This window comes from Aedes albopictus, chromosome 2, assembly GCF_035046485.1.
Source record: "Aedes albopictus strain Foshan chromosome 2, AalbF5, whole genome shotgun sequence".
Lineage (NCBI taxonomy): Eukaryota > Metazoa > Arthropoda > Insecta > Diptera > Culicidae > Aedes > Aedes albopictus.
This window is the reverse complement of record NC_085137.1, coordinates 450,392,536-450,412,363: the sequence shown is the minus strand read 5'-3', so window position 1 is coordinate 450,412,363 and position 19,828 is coordinate 450,392,536. Positions and strand designations below refer to the sequence as shown.

The 19,828-nt window shown below is 39.4% G+C and overlaps 1 protein-coding gene across 9 annotated transcripts in view; it reads right to left on the bottom strand.

The window, feature by feature from the left end:
- The window catches only part of LOC109419679 (titin), a 556,752-nt gene that overhangs the window by 378,049 nt on the left and 158,875 nt on the right, over positions 1-19,828 (bottom strand). The gene's annotated exons all lie outside the window — the stretch shown is intronic.

Below are 19,828 nucleotides of genomic sequence, written 5' to 3'. Positions count from 1 at the left end.
AATTTTGGTTATTTTGGGTGCACACTGTTAACGCCCTGACCACATCAGTTTTAGTGAATATGGATTTTTAAACAATTCGACATTCTGGACCACCCCCTCAGGAAGCGAAATATTATAAAATGCCAATTTTGGTTATTTTGGGTGCACACTGTTAACGCCCTGACCACATCAGTTTTAGTGAATATGGATTTTTAAACAATTCGACATTCTGGACCGCCCCCTCAGGAAGCGAAATATTATAAAATGCCAATTTTGGTTATTTTGGGTGCACACTATTAACGCCCTGACCACATCAGTTTTAGTGAATATGGATTTTTAAACAATTCGACATTCTGGACCACCCCCTCAGGAAGCGAAATATTATAAAATGCCAATTTTGGTTATTTTGGGTGCACACTGTTAACGCCCTGACCACATCAGTTTTAGTGAATATGGATTTTTAAACAATTCGACATTCTGGACCGCCCCCTCAGGAAGCGAAATATTATAAAATGCCAATTTTGGTTATTTTGGGTGCACACTGTTAACGCCCTGACCACATCAGTTTTAGTGAATATGGATTTTTAAACAATTCGACATTCTGGACCACCCCCTCAGGAAGCGAAATATTATAAAATGCCAATTTTGGTTATTTTGGGTGCACACTGTTAACGCCCTGACCACATCAGTTTTAGTGAATATGGATTTTTAAACAATTCGACATTCTGCACCGCCCCCTCAGGAAGCGAAATATTATAAAATGCCAATTTTGGTTATTTTGGGTGCACACTATTAACGCCCTGACCACATCAGTTTTAGTGAATATGGATTTTTAAACAATTCGACATTCTGGACCACCCCCTCAGGAAGCGAAATATTATAAAATGCCAATTTTGGTTATTTTGGGTGCACACTGTTAACGCCCTGACCACATCAGTTTTAGTGAATATGGATTTTTAAACAATTCGACATTCTGGACCGCCCCCTCAGGAAGCGAAATATTATAAAATGCCAATTTTGGTTATTTTGGGTGCACACTATTAACGCCCTGACCACATCAGTTTTAGTGAATATGGATTTTTAAACAATTCGACATTCTGGACCACCCCCTCAGGAAGCGAAATATTATAAAATGCCAATTTTGGTTATTTTGGGTGCACACTGTTAACGCCCTGACCACATCAGTTTTAGTGAATATGGATTTTAAAACAATTCGACATTCTGGACCACCCCCTCAGGAAGCGAAATATTATAAAATTCCAATTTTGGGTGCACACTATTAACGCCCTGACCACATCAGTTTTAGTGAATATGGATTTTAAAACAATTCGACATTCTGGACCACCCCCTCAGGAAGCGAAATATTATAAAATTCCAATTTTGGGTGCACACTGTTAACGCCCTGACCACATCAGTTTTAGTGAATATGGATTTTTAAACAATTCGACATTCTGGACCACCCCCTCAGGAAGCGAAATATTATAAAATGCCAATTTTGGTTATTTTGGGTGCACACTGTTAACGCCCTGACCACATCAGTTTTAGTGAATATGGATTTTTAAACAATTTGACATTCTGGACCGCCCCCTCGGGCAGTGGTGTCATCGTGGTTACTCCAAGTTACTCACTGAGTATAATTTATTGCACCTATAGGTGCAATTACTATAGTGCATTGTGGCTTAATTACTATAGTGCATTTGTGGCTTAATACTAATAAGTTTTGTTCATCACAGATCATTGCATTTGGTGTACGGTCGAGTATTTACCAAATATTTTCTATTCTACAATTTATTATTCTAAGCTCAAGGGTAAGAATTAAAACCTAACATGCAGTGAATTTGTTCATACATTACTCCACCACTAGTTGATTACTATAGTAATTGCACCTATAGGTGCAATAAATTATATCTAAAAAAGGCAATAGTTTATACGCACTTCGGTTCACTTATATGATTCAGCATTTTAATCTATCTCGCTTTCTAGCTACCTATTGTTTATGGAGACGTCAGTGGTCAGTGGACAATGTCACGCTGGCTGTCCATTATATCGACACCGTTCGGAGCAGGGTGTTCATATGGTAGGTGCGGACTGTCCGATATGACGTCACACTGAGTAACCAGCTCTTCAGTTCAAAAAAAAAAATTTTTTTTTTCAGGATGGAAAATATAATAAAATACCAATTTTGGTTATTTTGGGTGCACACTGTTAACGCCCTGACCACATCAGTTTTAGTGAATATGGATTTTTAAACAATTCGACATTCTGGACCGCCCCCTCAGGAAGCGAAATATTATAAAATGCCAATTTTGGTTATTTTGGGTGCACACTATTAACGCCCTGACCACATCAGTTTTAGTGAATATGGATTTTTAAACAATTCGACATTCTGGACCACCCCCTCAGGAAGCGAAATATTATAAAATGCCAATTTTGGTTATTTTGGGTGCACACTGTTAACGCCCTGACCACATCAGTTTTAGTGAATATGGATTTTTAAACAATTTGACATTCTGGACCGCCCCCTCGGGCAGTGGTGTCATCGTGGTTACTCCAAGTTACTCACTGAGTAACCAGCTCTTCAGTTCAAAAAAAAAAATTTTTTTTTCAGGATGCAAAATATAATAAAATACCAATTTTGGTTATTTTGGGTGCACACTGTTAACGCCCTGACCACATCAGTTTTAGTGAATATGGATTTTTAAACAATTCGACATTCTGGACCGCCCCCTCAGGAAGCGAAATATTATAAAATGCCAATTTTGGTTATTTTGGGTGCACACTGTTAACGCCCTGACCACATCAGTTTTAGTGAATATGGATTTTAAAACAATTCGACATTCTGGACCACCCCCTCAGGAAGCGAAATATTATAAAATTCCAATTTTGGGTGCACACTATTAACGCCCTGACCACATCAGTTTTAGTGAATATGGATTTTTAAACAATTCGACATTCTGGACCGCCCCCTCAGGAAGCGAAATATTATAAAATGCCAATTTTGGTTATTTTGGGTGCACACTATTAACGCCCTGACCACATCAGTTTTAGTGAATATGGATTTTTAAACAATTCGACATTCTGCACCGCCCCCTCAGGAAGCGAAATATTATAAAATGCCAATTTTGGTTATTTTGGGTGCACACTGTTAACGCCCTGACCACATCAGTTTTAGTGAATATGGATTTTTAAACAATTCGACATTCTGGACCACCCCCTCAGGAAGCGAAATATTATAAAATGCCAATTTTGGTTATTTTGGGTGCACACTGTTAACGCCCTGACCACATCAGTTTTAGTGAATATGGATTTTTAAACAATTCGACATTCTGGACCACCCCCTCAGGAAGCGAAATATTATAAAATTCCAATTTTGGGTGCACACTGTTAACGCCCTGACCACATCAGTTTTAGTGAATATGGATTTTTAAACAATTCGACATTCTGGACCACCCCCTCAGGAAGCGAAATATTATAAAATGCCAATTTTGGTTATTTTGGGTGCACACTGTTAACGCCCTGACCACATCAGTTTTAGTGAATATGGATTTTTAAACAATTCGACATTCTGCACCGCCCCCTCAGGAAGCGAAATATTATAAAATGCCAATTTTGGTTATTTTGGGTGCACACTGTTAACGCCCTGACCACATCAGTTTTAGTGAATATGGATTTTAAAACAATTCGACATTCTGGACCACCCCCTCAGGAAGCGAAATATTATAAAATTCCAATTTTGGGTGCACACTATTAACGCCCTGACCACATCAGTTTTAGTGAATATGGATTTTAAAACAATTCGACATTCTGGACCACCCCCTCAGGAAGCGAAATATTATAAAATGCCAATTTTGGTTATTTTGGGTGCACACTGTTAACGCCCTGACCACATCAGTTTTAGTGAATATGGATTTTTAAACAATTCGACATTCTGGACCACCCCCTCAGGAAGCGAAATATTATAAAATGCCAATTTTGGTTATTTTGGGTGCACACTGTTAACGCCCTGACCACATTAACGCTAAGGAGTTTTATTTTAAAGCCAAAAACGCTTTATTTCAAAATTCCCAAAGAAATGGGTTATGTTATTATTACCACCAGCTGGGTGCACATCTTCAAAAATTTTCAGATCACTTCACTTCACTGAACTGAACTGAAACATTAGTATATTATATATAGTAAATTCACACCCTGTGTACTCCTCATGCATGTCCATGTTACGTTTGCGATACTGTCGTTGTATTGAAAATGTTTAACTTTTTCTTATAACTTGTATACGGTTGATTTCTTGTGCATACATTTGGGCGTTTAAAATTTGTTTTCCTTGGCAATAATTTCCAATCAGAAAAATGTGTATACATTTGCATTGTTCCAGTTTATACATGTCCTTGACAAATAAAAATCCAGTTGGAAACTTTAGCACACAGTTTTTGTTCCCTGATTCTTTATTTTTATGTATTCACTAGCTGACCCGGCAAACCTTGTATTGCCCATTTCAATTGTGGCTCTTGCACTACGACACTTGGTTTAATCGAGATGGTTTTAAATTTCTCTCTTCTTATAAAGCTTATAAGAATTTCACAGTTTTTCTAATGTTTTTTGTTTATTTTCATAACACAGTCACCCTGCGAACAAATTGATCATTAGTTTTGATAATTTTTTCTTTCGTTTATTAGTTATATGTCTACTCATATACATTGGAAGGCCGGCTAAAGAGGCACGTTATCTTCCATTTGGGGCATTTGTTCCCATGTGTTTCATGATTCCATATGCTTGACTAAGAAAGGAAGGTCCACTATTTCGTAACAGTGTAATTCGAATGCACAGCCTATTTTTAAAAGAAGGAAAAATCTCATATGAACTATGCAGTTTAGTTGCTAGTAAAACCTTTATCAGTGTAATTACGGAAAAAATCTACCATAGAGTTAACAGTTCAACTGCCATAAGCTACACAACAATGCCACTCGAAAGAAAAACCTTTGATTAACCAGTTTTGGTCATAGTTAGAAATTTAATTTCAGAAAATCGCCGTGACTTCATTTTTCAACCGATATTTACAAAATTTGGAATGAAGACCGCGCTACATCCCTAGTTGCATGGAAAAATATCAAAATGGTTTTTTGGTTCTTGGGGTTTGAGTTATTGAAGGGGGGTCAAATAGGGTCAAAAATGGACCAACTTCCTTTTAATCACTGATTATTTGTGAGAAACACATGGAAAAAGATTGCAAATGTGTTCAATTATCGTTTTATTATTGCAAATGCATTGTTTGAGTAAATTGGGATTACCTGGTTCTGGTTTCGGATGTTCTGGGTCACGTTTGGGGTGCCTTCAGGAGACACATTTCGCAAGTTCCTGACACCTGACATTTTGCATAGCATAATTCTAAAAAACACATTTGTCATGTCCCATTCTACATAGTGTCGCAAATCAAGTATTTGGGAGGAATATTCAGAAATTTTTGGACATATTGACCACCATCCCGGATGTTTCGGGAACCTGGGGCTACCCGGAAATAGTGGCCTTTTCCCGAACAATTACGAAACCTGGCTTGCGACACATCCAACATCATGATTTTGCAAATCAAGAGTGTTGGAGGTGAATTCGGAGGTTTTTGGACAATGTGACCATCAGAGGGAACACCGTCAAGCTCGGTATGGAGGGTTTCCGCGATGGTCAATCGGAGACAGCTGCCGGAATTCCAGGCGTTTTGTACCTTTCGTCGCCTGCAATCACTTATTATAAATAAATATGAATATGGTATGGAATTCGGAAATTCCCATAAAAAGTCCAAGGACAATTATTTTCTCTTCGACATTATTTTATTTAAATTTGATCGGAAAACTTATTTGTGAATTCTTTTAGAAGTTTATTCAAAATTCTCGAAATCATTTTTGGTTATTATTTCAACAGCAATTTCTGAAATTCCTGCGGCAATATTTAACAAATATTGTCGTAAATCGTTTTAAAGTTATTTTGCCAAATTCATCAATAATTCTTTTGGCAATTTATTTGGGAATTCATTAAGCAATTCTTCCGCGAATTTATTCAATATTTTCAGAATTTTCCAGACATTATTTTCAACTTTCCTGCGACAACGTTTTCAGCAATAATTATAAAATCCTTTCAGAAGTACCTACTTTTGAAAATTTCTTTAAAAACTCTTCCGAAAAATAATTTGAAATTTATTTTAGGCAATTTTTAGAAATTCCTTCATAATTCATAATTTTTTTTGAGGGATTTCTCCAGCAATTACTTTGCAAATTCATCTTACATTATGTTGAGGGATTCTTTCGGCATAATTCGGGAAAATATTCGTATATTATTTTGAACGTTTCTTCGGCAATTAATGAGAAAAAATTCGGAATTTTTGAGAAAAAAATCGTTGATTCTTGTGAAGATTCGCATTCTTTTCTGCAAGGATTCCTCCAGGAATTCCTCCAGAGATTCCTCCAGGAATTCCTCAATAAAAAACTTCAGGGATTCTTCCAAGAAATCATCCAAGCATTCCTCCAGGAATTCCTCCAGCGATTCCTCGAGGGATTCCTCCAGGAATTCCTCCGAAGATCCCTCCAAAAACTTCTCCAGAGATTCCTCTAGGAATTTCTCCAGGGATTCCTCCAGGAATTTTTCCACAGATTCCTCCAAGAATACCCCCAAGGATTCCTCCTGGGAAACTGCCAGAAAATCGTCCAAGCATTCCTCCAGCGATTCCTCAAGAGATTCCTTTAGGAATTTCTCCGGCGATTCCTCCAGAAATTTCTACAGGAATTCCTCCAAAAATACTTCCAAGTATTCCTCCAGAGATACCTTTAGGAATTCGTCCAGGGATTTCTCCAGGAATTTCCGCAGGGATTCCTCAAGAAACTTCTCCAGGAATTTATCCAGGGATTCTTTAAGGAATTAAAATTCCTCCAGGGCTACCTCCAGGGATTCCTCCAGGGAATCATCCAGAAATTCCTTAAGGGATTCCTCCAGGAATTTATCTAGGGATTCCTCCAGGAATTCCACCAGGCATTCCTCCTGGCATTCCCCCAGGAATTCTTCCAGGGTTTCAGGAATTTCTCAAGGAATTGTCCCAGTAATTCCTCCAAGGATTCCTCAAGGAACTCCAGCAGTGATTCCACCAGGAATACCTCCAGGGTTCCTCCAGGAATGTCTTCAGGAATTTCTCTAGAGTTCCTTCAAGAATTTCTCCAAGGATCAAGGGCGTAGCCAGCTTTTCGGCCAGGGGGGGGGGCAAGCATCCTTACACCAAAAACCACTTTGCAGTAACAAGGAGTTCAAATACTTCATCATTAAAAAAATAAAAGTGAAGTATGAAAAATGGGTGATTAACAGGAATGGTTCAATGGAAGAATCATATATGATTATAATCCTGAGAAATTCCTCAAGATATTGCTTCAGGAATTTCTTAACAAATGCCATCATGAATTTGAATTTATCCAGCAGTTTCTCCAGAAATTTCTTTAATATTTTTCCAGGTTATTTTAATGTAGATATTCCAGCAGAAATTACCTTCGGAAAACTTGCAGTAATCCCGTTGAGAATACCTTCAGAAATTTCTTCAAAAATTCCTCCAGAAGTTTTATTACGAATTTTACCATGCATTCTTTTGAGAATTTCCCCAGTAATTCTTTACAAATATCATTTTTATTTCCTCCAGAAATCCGTTTGAGAAGCTCCAGAAAATACTTTAAGAATTTATCTGGGAATTCTTTCAAAAATTCCAATCAAACTAAGAATAGAGGAATACCCTAAGAAATTTTTGGAGAAATTTCTTCGAAAAATCCTTTAATGAATTCCTTCGGAATTACCGGAAAAAAATCTTTGAAAATTTCTAAAGGAATTCCTTCGGGAATTCCTGGAGGAATATCTTTGGAAGTTGCTAGAGGAATGCATTCAGAAAGTTTTAAAGGAATCAATTAAAAATAATTTCAGGAATTTATTTCGAAAGTCCTTGAGGTATTCCACCGGAAATTCCTTGACAAATTCTTCAGAAATTTCTTGAGGAATTCCTTCATTTCTAAAGCTCCTTGAGAAATTCCATAGCACGTCGAGAGTTCTTCTACGATTTCCTTTAGAAGATTCTTCGGGAATTCCTTGAGGAATTTCTTTGAAATAGATTTAGAATATTCCTTGAGGAACTCCTTCGGAGTTTTCGTGAGGAATTCTTCCGAAAATTCCTTGAAGAAAACCTTCAAAAATTCTTGGAGGAATTCATCCGGAAATTTCTGTGAGAATTCCTTCCCAAATTCCTGAAGCAATTCTTTCGAAAATATTGAAAAAAAATCCACTAAAAGTCTCATGAGGTATCCCTTCTGAAATTCCATAAGAAATTTCTTTAAAAATCTTTCAAAACTTCCTTGAAAAAATATTTCGGAAATTGCTGAAGAAATGCTTTTTGTGATTTTTTATTTCCTAGAGGAACTCATTCGGAAATTCTTTGAAGAATTCCTTTAAAAAAGCCTTGATAAGGAAAATTCGGAAATTGTTAAAGGAGTCCGTTTGGATTTTTTTTGACATATGTCTGAAATGTCTTATGAAATACCTTCGGAAATTTCGTGAGAAATTGTTTGATAAGTTCGTTGAGGAATTTTTTCGTTTTTTTTTTATAAATCTTTTTGAAATTCCTCAAGGAATTCCAGCGAAATTTCTTCAAAAATGTATTGCGGAACTCCTACGAAAACTTGAGAAACTTCTTCAAACATTCCTTCAGAAACACGTTTGGGGATTATGTGAGAAAACCCTAAGGAAATTTTTTGAGGACAACCGTCAAAAATTTTTGGAGGAATTCATTCGGAAATTTTTGGAGGTATTTCAAGGCGAATCCATAAGAAATTTCTTTGGAAATTCCGGGAGGGATTTCTTTGGAAATTCGTAGAGGAATTCCTTCGGAAATTCAGGAGAAAATCCTTTGAAAATTCCAGGAGAAATTTCTTTGAAAATTCCTGGAGGAATTCCTACGGAAATTCCTGGACAAACTCCTCGGGAAACTCATGGAGGAATTCTTCGGGAAAATCCTGGAGGAATTCCCTCGGAAATTCTTGGAGGAATTCCTTCGTGAATTCGTAGAGGATTTCCTTCGGGAATTCCTGGAGGAATTCCTTCGGAAATACTTGGAGAAATTCCTTCCTGAAATTTATGGAGGAACTCCTTCGGAAATTCATGGAGGAATTCCTTCAGAAAATCCTTGAATCGCAAAAGTCCTGGAGGAATTCCTTCTGAAATTTATGGAGAAACTCCTTCCGAAATTCGTGCAGGAATTCCTGGAGAAATTCTTTCGAAAATTCCCGGTGGAATTCTTTCGGAAATTCATGAAAGAATTCCTTCGGAAATTCCGGCAGGAAATCCTTTGAAAATTCCAGGTGAAATTCCTTTGAAAATCCCTGGAGAAATTCCACCGGAAATTACTGCAGAAATTCCCTCGGAAATTCCAGGAGAAATTCCTTCGGAAATTGCTGGAAGATTTCCTTCGGAAATTCCTGAAGGAATTCCTTCGGAAATTTATGAAGGAATTCCTTCGGAAATTCCAGGAGGAATTCCTTCGGAAATTGCACAAGGAATTTCTTTGATAATTGCTGGAGGATCTCCTTTGGAAATTCCTGGAGGATTTCCTCCGGAAATTTCTGAAGAAATTCATCCGGAAATTCATGGAAAAATTTCTCAGGAATTTCTTCGGAAATTCGTGAAGGGAATCCATCGGAAAATTTCTGGAGGAATTCCTTTGGAAATTCATGTAGGAATTCCTTCGGAAAATTCTTTAGAAATTCCTTCGCAAAATTCCTGGAGGAATTCATTCGGAAATTCATGGATGAATTCTTTCGGAAATTCATGGAGGAGTTCCTTCGGAAAATTCAGGAGGACTTCCTTTAAAAATTCCAAGAGGAATTATTTTGAAAATTCCTAGAAGAATTTCTTCGGAAATTCTTGGATGAATTCCTCCGGAAATTTCTCGAGGAATTTCTTCGGAAATTCGTAGAGGAATTCCGTCGGAAAATTTCTGGAGGAATTCCTTCGGAAATTCATGGAAGAATTTCTTCGGACATTCATGAAGGAATTCCTTCGGAAATTCCAGGAGGAAATCCTTTGAAAATTCCAAGAGGAATTCCCTTGAGGAAATTCCTAGAGTAATTCCTCCAGAAATTTGTGGAGGGATTTTTCAGAAATTTCCTGGAGGATTTCCCTGAAAAATTCCTGGAGGAATTGCAACGGAAATTCCTGGAGGAATTCTCTCGGAAATAAATGGAAGAATTTATTTGGAAAGTCCTGAAGGAATTCCTTCGCAAAATTTCTGGTGGAATTACATCGGAAATTCATTCCTTTGGAAATTTCCAATGGAATTTCTCCAGGAATTTCCGACAGAATTTCTCCTGGAATTTCTGAAGGAATTCTTCCTGGAATTAAAAAAAATCCTTCAGAAATTTCCAAAAGAGTTTTTCCAGGAATTTCCGAAGGAATTTCCAAAGGAATTCCTCCAGGAATTTCCAATGGAATTCCTCCGGGAATTTTTAAAGAAATTCCTCCAAGAGTTTCCGAAGGAATTCCTCCAGGAATTTCCGAAATAATTGCTCCACGAATTTCAGAAGGAATGCATCCAAGAGATTCCGGAAGGATTTTTCCAGGAATTTCCGAAGAAATTCCCCTAAGGATTTCCGAAAGAATTCCTGCAGGAATTTCCAAAAGATTTCCTCCATGAATCATCAAACGAATTCTTCCAGCAATTTCCGAAGGAGTTCCTCCCGGAATTTCCGAAAGAATTCCTCCAGGAATTTTTGAAGGAATTCCTAACGGAATTTGTGAAGGAATTCTTCCATGAATTTTCGAGGGAATTCCTCTTGAAATTTGCAAAAATAAAATCCAAAAAGACTTTCCGAAAAAATTTCTCCAGGAATTTCCGAAAGAATACCTCTAGGAATTTCCGAAGGAATTCTTCCAGTAATTTCCGAAGAAATTATTGCAGGAATTTCCGAAAAAAAAATCCTCCAGCAATTTCCGAAGGAATTCCTCCTGGAATTCCCAAAGGAATCCGTTTAGTAATTTCCGAAGGAATTCCTCCAGGAGTCATGAAAAGCATAACTCTAAGAAGTTTAGAATGATTTTTTTTCCAGGAATGTCCTAAGGAATTCATCCAAAGATTTTCTCAGGAATTTCTCTATAGATTTCTGAAAGAATTCCTCCAGAAATTTCCGGAGGTATTCATCCAAAATTTTTCGAGGGAACTCCCCTAGGAATTTCTGAACGAATTCCTTCAGGAATTTCCGAAGGAACACCTTCAGGAAATTCCGAAGGAATTCTTCCAGGAATTTGTGAAGGGATTCCTCCAAGAACTTTGGAAGGAATTCCTTCTGGATTTTTTTTAGGAATTCCTCCAGGATTTTTTGAAAGAATTGCTTCAGGAATTTCCGAAGCAATTCCTCCCGGAATTTCTGAAAGAATTCCTCCAGGAATTCCTAAAGAAATTCCTTCTGGAATTTCCGAATGAATTTTTCCAAGAACCTCCAAAGGAATTCGTCCAGCAATTTCCGAAGGAATTCCTCCCGGAATTTCTGAAAGAATTCCTCCAGAAATTTCCGAAAGTATTTATCCAAGATTTTTCGAAGTGCCTCGCCGAAGAATTTTCGATTGAATTCCTCCTGTAATTTCCGAACGAAGTCCTTCAGGAATTTCCGATGGAATTTCTCCAGAAATTTCCGAAGGAATTCTTCCAGGATTTTGCGAAGGGATTCCTCCAGGAATATTGGAAGGAATTCCTCCAGGAATTTTCAATGGAATTCATCCAGCAATTTCCGATGGAATTCCTTCAGGAATTTGCGAAAGAATTTCTCCTGGAATTTCCGAATGAATTCCTCCGGGAATCTCCAAAGGAATTCGTCCAGCAATTTCCGAAGGAATTCCTCCCGGAATTTCCGAAAGAATTCCTTCAGGATTTTTCGTAGGAATTCTGCTAGAAATTTCCGACGGTATTCCTCTAGGAATTTCAAAAAAAAAATGTAAAAAGAATTTCCGAAAAAAATCCTCTAGGAATTTCCAAAAGAATTCGTCCAGCAATTTCCGAAGGAATTCCTCAAGCAATTGCCGAAGAAATTATTGCAGGAATTTCCGAAAAAAATCCTCCAGCAATTTCCGAAGGAATTCTTCCCGGAATTTCCGAAAGAATTCCTCCAGGAAATCCTAAAGGAATTCCTCCTGGAATTCCAAAGGAATTCGTCCAGCAATTTCCGAAGGAATTCCTCCCTAAATTTCTGAAAGAATTCCTCCAGGAATTTCCGAAAGAATTCCTCCTGGAATTTCCGAAGGATTGCTGCAAGAATTTCCAAAAAAAATCCAAAAAGTATTTCCGAAAAAAATCCTCCACGACTTTCCGAAGGAATTTCTCCAGAAATTTTCAATGACATTCGACCAGCTTCTTTCCGAAGGAATTCCTCCAGGAATTTCCAAAAGCATTCCTCCAGGAAGTTTGGGATTATTTTGTCCAGGAATTTCGTAAGGAACTTACCTAAGGATTTCCTCACGAATTTCTCTATGGATTTCTGAAAGAATTTCTCCAGGAATCTCCAAAGGTATTCATCCAAGATTTTCCCAAGGAACGCCCCAAGGAATTTCCGAAGGAATTCCTCCAGGAATTTCCGAAGGAATTGCTCCAGAAATTTCCGAAGGAATTGCTTTAGAAATTTCCGAAGGAATCCTTCAGGAATTTCCGAAGGAATTTCTTCAGGAATTTCCGAAGGAATACCCTCAGGAATTTTCGAAGATATTCCTTCAAGAATTTCCGAAGGAATTCCTGCATACATTAAAAAAAATACGAGGATGCAGGAGAATTTTATTTTTACTAGTCAAAAACAGCTCTGATCATCTATGTTTCTCGGTTAAGTTAGAATATAGTTGCTCGGTCAGGGGGGGGACACGGCCCCCCCTCTGCCACCCCCCTGGCTACGCCCTTGCCAAGGATTCTTCCAGGAATTTCTCCAGACATTCCTCCAGGAATGCCTCAATTGGTTCCTGAAGGAATTCCTCCAGGCTATCCTCCAGAAATACCTTCAGGGATTCCTCCTGGGATTCTTCCAGGATTTCCCCCAGGCATTCCTCCAGGATTTCCTACAGAGATTCCGGAAGAAATTTCTCCAAAGATTCCTCCAGGAGTTTCGTCAGGGATTTCTCCAAGAATTTCTCAATGGTTCCCCCAGCAATTTCTCCAAGGGATTCCTCAAAAAATTCATGCAAGGATTCCTCCAGAAACTCCTTCAGGGATTCCTCAAGGAATTCCCCAAGGGCTTTCTCTAGGGATTCCTCCAAGGATTCATCCAGGAATTCCTCCAAAAATAACCTCCAGGGATTTCTCCTGGGCTTCCTCCAGGGATTCCCCCAGGGATTCCTCCAGAAATTCTTCAAAAAATACCTCCAGGGATTCCTCCTGGGCTTCCTCCAGGGATTCCTGCAAGGATTCCTCTAAAAAATACCTGCAGAGATTCCTCCAGGAATTCCTCAGGAAATTCCCAAATGGAGGAGAACGTGCCTCTGGAGCCGACCTACTGATACCTAAAGGATTCCTCCAGGAATACCTCCGAGAATTCCACCAGGAATTTCTCCAGGGATTCCTCCAGGAGTTTCTCCAGGGATTCCTTAAGGAATTCCTCCAGGGCGCCTCCAGGAATTTCGCCAAGGGATCCTCCAGGGGATCCTCCAGAAATACCTCCAGGAATTGCTCCAGGGATTCCTCCAAGTATACCTTAAGAAATTCCACCAGGAATTTCCCCAGGGATTCTTCCAGAAATTTCTCCAGGGATTCTTTAAATAATTTTTCCAGGATTCCTCCAGGAATTTCGTCACGGATTCCTCCAGGATTTCCTCCAGGGATTTCTCTAGGGAATCTTCCAGAAATTCCTCCATTAATTCCTACAGGGATTCCTCAAGGAATTTCTCCAGGGATTGCTCCAGGAATTCCTCCAAGGACTCCTTAAGGAATTCATCCAGGAATTCCTCCAAAGTTTCCTTAACCAATTCCTCCAGGGATTCCTCCAGGAATACATCCATCGATTCCTCCAGGATTTTCTCCAGGGATTCCTTAACGAATTTCTCTAGGGTTTTTTTTTTCAAGTATTCCTCCAAGGATTTTTTTTCATGAATTTCTCCAAGGATACCTCCAGGAATTCCTCCAGGGCTTCCTCCAGGGTTTCCTCTAAGAAATCCTGCACGAATTCTTTCAAAAAAACCGGAGATCGACCAGCAAAGGGCTGAAAATTTCCTTAATAAAGCTCCTCCTCTTCTTGGCGTAAAGTCCCAACTGGGACAAAGCCTGCTACTCAGCTTAGTGTTCTATGAGAACTTCCACAGTTATTAACTGAGAGCTTCCTCTGCCAATGACCATTGTGCATGTGTATATCGTGTGGCAGGCACGAAGATACTCTATGCCCAAGGAAATTTCCATTACGAAAAGATCCAGGACCGACCGGGAATCGAACCCGTCACCCTCAGCTTGGTCATACTGAATACCCACGCCTTTATAGCTGTGGCTATAGGGGCCCTGTTCTTAATAAAGCTAATTATCATAATTCTTTCAAAAATGCCTCCAGGGATTCCTTCAAGCATTGTTACAGGAATTTCTCCAAAAATACCTACAGGAAATCCTCAAGGAAGTCCTCAGGAAATCCTCCAGGAATACTTACTGGATTTTCCCTAGGGATTGCTCCAGGAGTTCCTCCAAGGTTTCTTCAAGGAATTCGTCCAGGGATTCCTCCAGGAATACATCCAGCGATTCGTCGAGGAATTTCTCCAGGGATTTCTTAAGGAATTTCTCCAGGGTTCCTCCAGGAATTTTTCCAAGTATTCCTCCAGGAATTCCTGCAGGGATTTCTCCAGGGATACCTCCAGGAATTCATCTAGGGCTTCCTCCAGGGATTCCTCCAAAGATTCCTTCAGAATTTCCTCCAGAAATACCTCTAGGTATTCCTCCAGGAATTTCTCAGGAAATCCTCCAGGAATTCCTACAGGAACTCCTCCAGGGATTCCCCCAGGAATTCCTATAGGCGTTATTCCAGGAATACCTCCAGGGATTCCTCCTGGGATTCGTCCAGGAATTCCTCCAGGGATTTCTCTTGAATTTTTTTTAGTTAATCCTCAAGAAATTCTTCCAAGGATTCCTCCAGGAATTTCTTCTGGGAATTCTCCACAACTAGTTGATGAACTTACAGTGAAAATTTGAGAATATTTGATGCCCTTTTCAAAAATTTACAGCGAATTGAACATTTTTTGAAAAGTGAAAATTTTACCTGTCCCAGTTATTTTGAGTATCCCCTGTACATTTTTACTGTATTGTTGTTGAAATGCTAGATTAGCAAAGAAAATAATTCGAAAACATGAAATATTCGTATGCACAATATCAATCGCATCACTCACGAATCGCATTCGCTTGCGATGCGAATGTTGACGAATGAGTAATTTCCAAGTGTGGCTTCCCACCGTTCGCCGGAGTTTGCTGTCGTCGCTGACAAGCATACACACGAACTAAAGCGACAACCGTTCGCTGCTGACTGTCTTCGAATGTGGAAGAAGATAAAAAGTGGAAATCAGGAACCCTGCTCAGGACATCTGCTTGCTTATCACCCTCAACCTTAATCATTGTCTTTACGGTGGCTCAACGCGACAGTCGAAACGAAACGAATTTCTTTCCGTGCCAGCAATATGCCTGGTTTACATGGGTCAACTGAAACGAGCATTTCACTTGCCAACTTCTCAAATATATTCATTCGAAACGAATGATGTGTTTAGACTCAGCAAACGACTCGAACGGCCACTTGCATGCTCTTGAATGCATTTCAGTTGAAGCAAGTGTTTACATTGATCAATTCGCGCGGTGCGTAAGCAAACTGAATTGAATTCAGCTCATCTGACAGATAACTTGAATTCAACTCACATGAATCGTGGGTTCAGACGGGGCAAGTGAGATGATTACGTTTGACTTGAACGGAAAAGTTCAACATGTTCAACTTTCGTTCAAGTCAAGTCAGTTGCTCAAGTGAGATGAACGGTGGTGTTTATACGTTCAATTCGCATTCAATTGGGCGTTTTCAACTGACTGGAATCAAGTCACTTGCACCGTCTAAACCAGGCAATAGGCTCGACCAACCGAACCGACTAAACGAGACGACGAACAGTCGTACCTCACCGACGCCGACGACAACGGCACGGGTTAACGAACCACGACGCGAGTCGTGTGCAATGATAAAGAAGCAGCGTAGGTACTCACTCAATGACGGCAGCAGCAGTCGATCCCTGTTGTGGCTGGCTGGCAGAGAATCCTCGGGAACAGCGTGGAAAATGAAACGCGAGCAAACGAACGGCAGTTCGCTCTTTGCTCTGCTCTCGCCGACGCACATAGCAGCGCGGTCTGCGTGGGGAATACACAGCAACAACTGAACGGCGCACTATTCTCTTCTCACTTGGATGGCCTGTACCAGGGTTGCCAAATTTAAATCTGTATTTTGACCTTCCAAAAATCTGTATCATCTGTATGACTACTTTTTCCGAAAATCTGTATGAAATCTGTATTATTTTACGGAAAATCTGTATGAAATTCTGTAAGTTTTTGAAAAATCTGTATAATCTGCATCCTTTTCCGAAAATCTGTAATATTGGTATACAGAATTCTGTATGATAAGCTGCGAAAAAATCTGTATAATTACAGAAAAATCTGTATATTTGGCATCCCTGGCCTGTACCACTCAGCCGCAGTGGTCGGGGTAGCCACCACTAAAGACACTCACAAGTGCCGTATTCTCTGCTTTCTTTCCCCACAATACACTGGCACTGTACTTCGTGATCCAAGTTGGATCTCCTTCACTCACACACTCTGAAACCTGGCTGAATCTCGTGGAAATTTCTCGGCACAAGATGGCCGCCCTTGAACTTCTCTTTTCTTTCGGTGGCGCTTCGAGAAATTTCACTGCGCAATTTCGGATATCGACCGAATTTCGTCGATTTTTAGCCACTTTCGCACTTTTTTCACCGTTTCTCGCACAATTTTATGTGGAGGATTCAATTTCACTACACCTTGTCGGTGTCAGCCAATCCTTGGCGTAATTTCACAGTAACACGAGTCGGACGGATTTGCACTTTTGCATACCGGGAAAACGACCGAACCGAAAATCCGAGCCGAAGGACCATGTAAAATCCAGATTTTTTTCCGGTCCCGGTCACAGCTCACAACCGACCAAATCTCGGGAACCGGCCTTCGAGGGTTTCGCAGCGGACTTCGAATATGGCGGACTTCCAACTCGCGGGGAATTATTCGGACGGGGAGAAATAACAAAAGAACGCGCCCGAACAGCTTTACTGTTTGCAATAGACTCATTTTATTTATGTTCTGACTGGGTTACACAGGTTGTCTATAGTTGTGGTAGTGTAAGTTTACTTGGAAAGGAAAACAAGTTACATCTAGTTCATTAGGGTAATTCAAAGTAGTTAACGTATTAGGGTAGGTCAAATTTTTCTAAGTTAGCGAAAGTTTTTTCTATTTTGGTCAGTTAACAGAAATCGTTTCAGTTTACAGTTTTTTTTAATATTATGAGGAGAGCGAACATTTTTACATGTTTGATGAGCGCAATTTTCAAATTATCTATTTAATATGACAGCAACATTTTTCCAACTAAGTACGCGACTCTTTTATTATAAAGAGCGACGAAGTTTCATATGGCTATCCGATGAGTGAAGTTTTATGAATATAAGATCACCGCCTCGATCGCCGCTTCTATTTTGGGGAGCCGACAAATTGATGTTCTGTTTTTAATGTATGAAGAGCGCAATGGTCTCATCTAACATTCAAACTCGTTTATTTTGTTTAAGTACTTCAAAATTGTCTCAATGTTTTCAATTAGATAAGATATTTTATCATCTTAGATTGCAAATCCTTTATTTTAAATGGGTAGACAGACATTCTCACATTTTTATCAATTTGCGATGAGAGCAATTTTCTAGTATAAATAGAATATAGTTAAATTGAATTAAAATTTGTCACATTTTACTTGATATTATGAGTGCAAGTTTTTCATCTGATATCACCACTAGTTTTTTTTTATTTTATGAAGTTTCCAGCTATTACACCACTTTTCTTTGAATTATGATATGTATTTTTTCCGACCAACAAATTTGATAAATTGAAAACTATTACACTATTATTTTTCAAATATGATTAAACTTGTTCAAACAAAATCATATAAATCCGTAATTTCATATATTACATTGTTAATGATATATTTTGAGGGAATTTCTACGACTGAGATCGCAGCTCATTGAAAAGCGAAGGAATTTTCACATTGTTATTGATTTACGATGAGAGCTGTTTTCGAATCTGAGATAGCCACTTTATATTTTGGGAACTGAAAAATCTATTATCCTTTTTTGGTATAAGATGAGCGCAATTTTAACATCCAAGACTAACACTTTTTTGTGAGCGGGAAAATTGTCTTGTTTGCTTTATTTTGGGAACAGCAAAATAGTTAAATTGAGCGCAATGCTTGAATTATTTATATGGGGGCGTAGCATCATAAGGGGCGCAGCTATTTTGAAAACTTGGGTAACCAGCTCTGATTTTAGCATGACAGCACTGCTCAAAAGTGTGCCCCGCTGGGCGCAAGCTGCTTCTTCTCCACATAGTTCTACCCGACATCACCGGACACCGAATTAAACCACACCTGAATTTGCCCCCATAAATTAGATAATTTAGTATCAGGAACCCTTCCTTCGAGGTACTCATTCTCTAGAACGAGATCAATGCTATCTCTTACCTATCACGAGAGTAGAGCTCAAACGAGGTCAACCCGATCACAAGCCACTCAGAGATCGCATGGTTGAAATTGATAAAACCAATGCACTGCACATCGATTGCCATCAGTTGTCGATTTCCAATCAAGTGAACCAAGCAGACAGATAGTGCAAACGTTATTTTTAAAAGAAGTTGTGTGAGTTGTGCGGTATACTCGACGTAAGTGGCATATGGTGGTTTCCATTGTGATCTGGAGAATTTATTAGTGCCGATTGTCTCCACAGAACGTACCGATTAGTGATGGCAGAAGTTATGAGCCTGATGGCAGAAGTGATGAGCCTAATGGCTTGTCGTGAGTAGGCGCAATAAATCTTTGAGATCGGTAAGATCGCAGTAGAAATGGAACGTTCTAACATCTCCCAAACAGTGCCAGTTTTTTTGATACTAACGTCACGTTTAATGCCCATGCTAGGCTTTTCTTGGATCCAGCAAGCTAATGGTGGATTAAGGTGTGAGATGGTGGTGTCGTGGTGTGGGTACGCCAAGGGCGTGCAAAGCAGCGGGGTTGCCGGCGAGACGCCGGTGGTCTTTCCCCCCTCTGTCCGGACAGGATTGCTCGATATGCCGCCGCCGTGGGATACTCATCCACACTACCAACACACACACAACAGAACCATAGGCTAAGTTCAACCTAGGGATAAGTACACCAATAAACGTAAGTAAACCATTATTGATCACTACATTTTCTTGTGAAACTGGAACTATTCTTTTGATTGGAGATGGCTCGCGTAAGTCAGATTGTGGTTCCGCTTACTTTTCGAACCAGGTATCTATTACGGGTTGAGTATGCGGGTTAGGGGACCGATACTCATTGTTGCCTTTCTAGTATACCATTTTTTTTGTCTCCATGTCTCATGCGCCCTCTGCGGAGTGGTGACAGGCTCTTCAGTGCATGCATACAGTTCCACAAAAGGGACCCTCCATCACCAAAGAAAGTAATCTACAATAAATAAAGAAAGCCATCGAAAGTAGTTTCACTGGTCTGAAAAACTGTCACTCGTCTGACATGCTCGCAAAAATGGCATTGCCAAA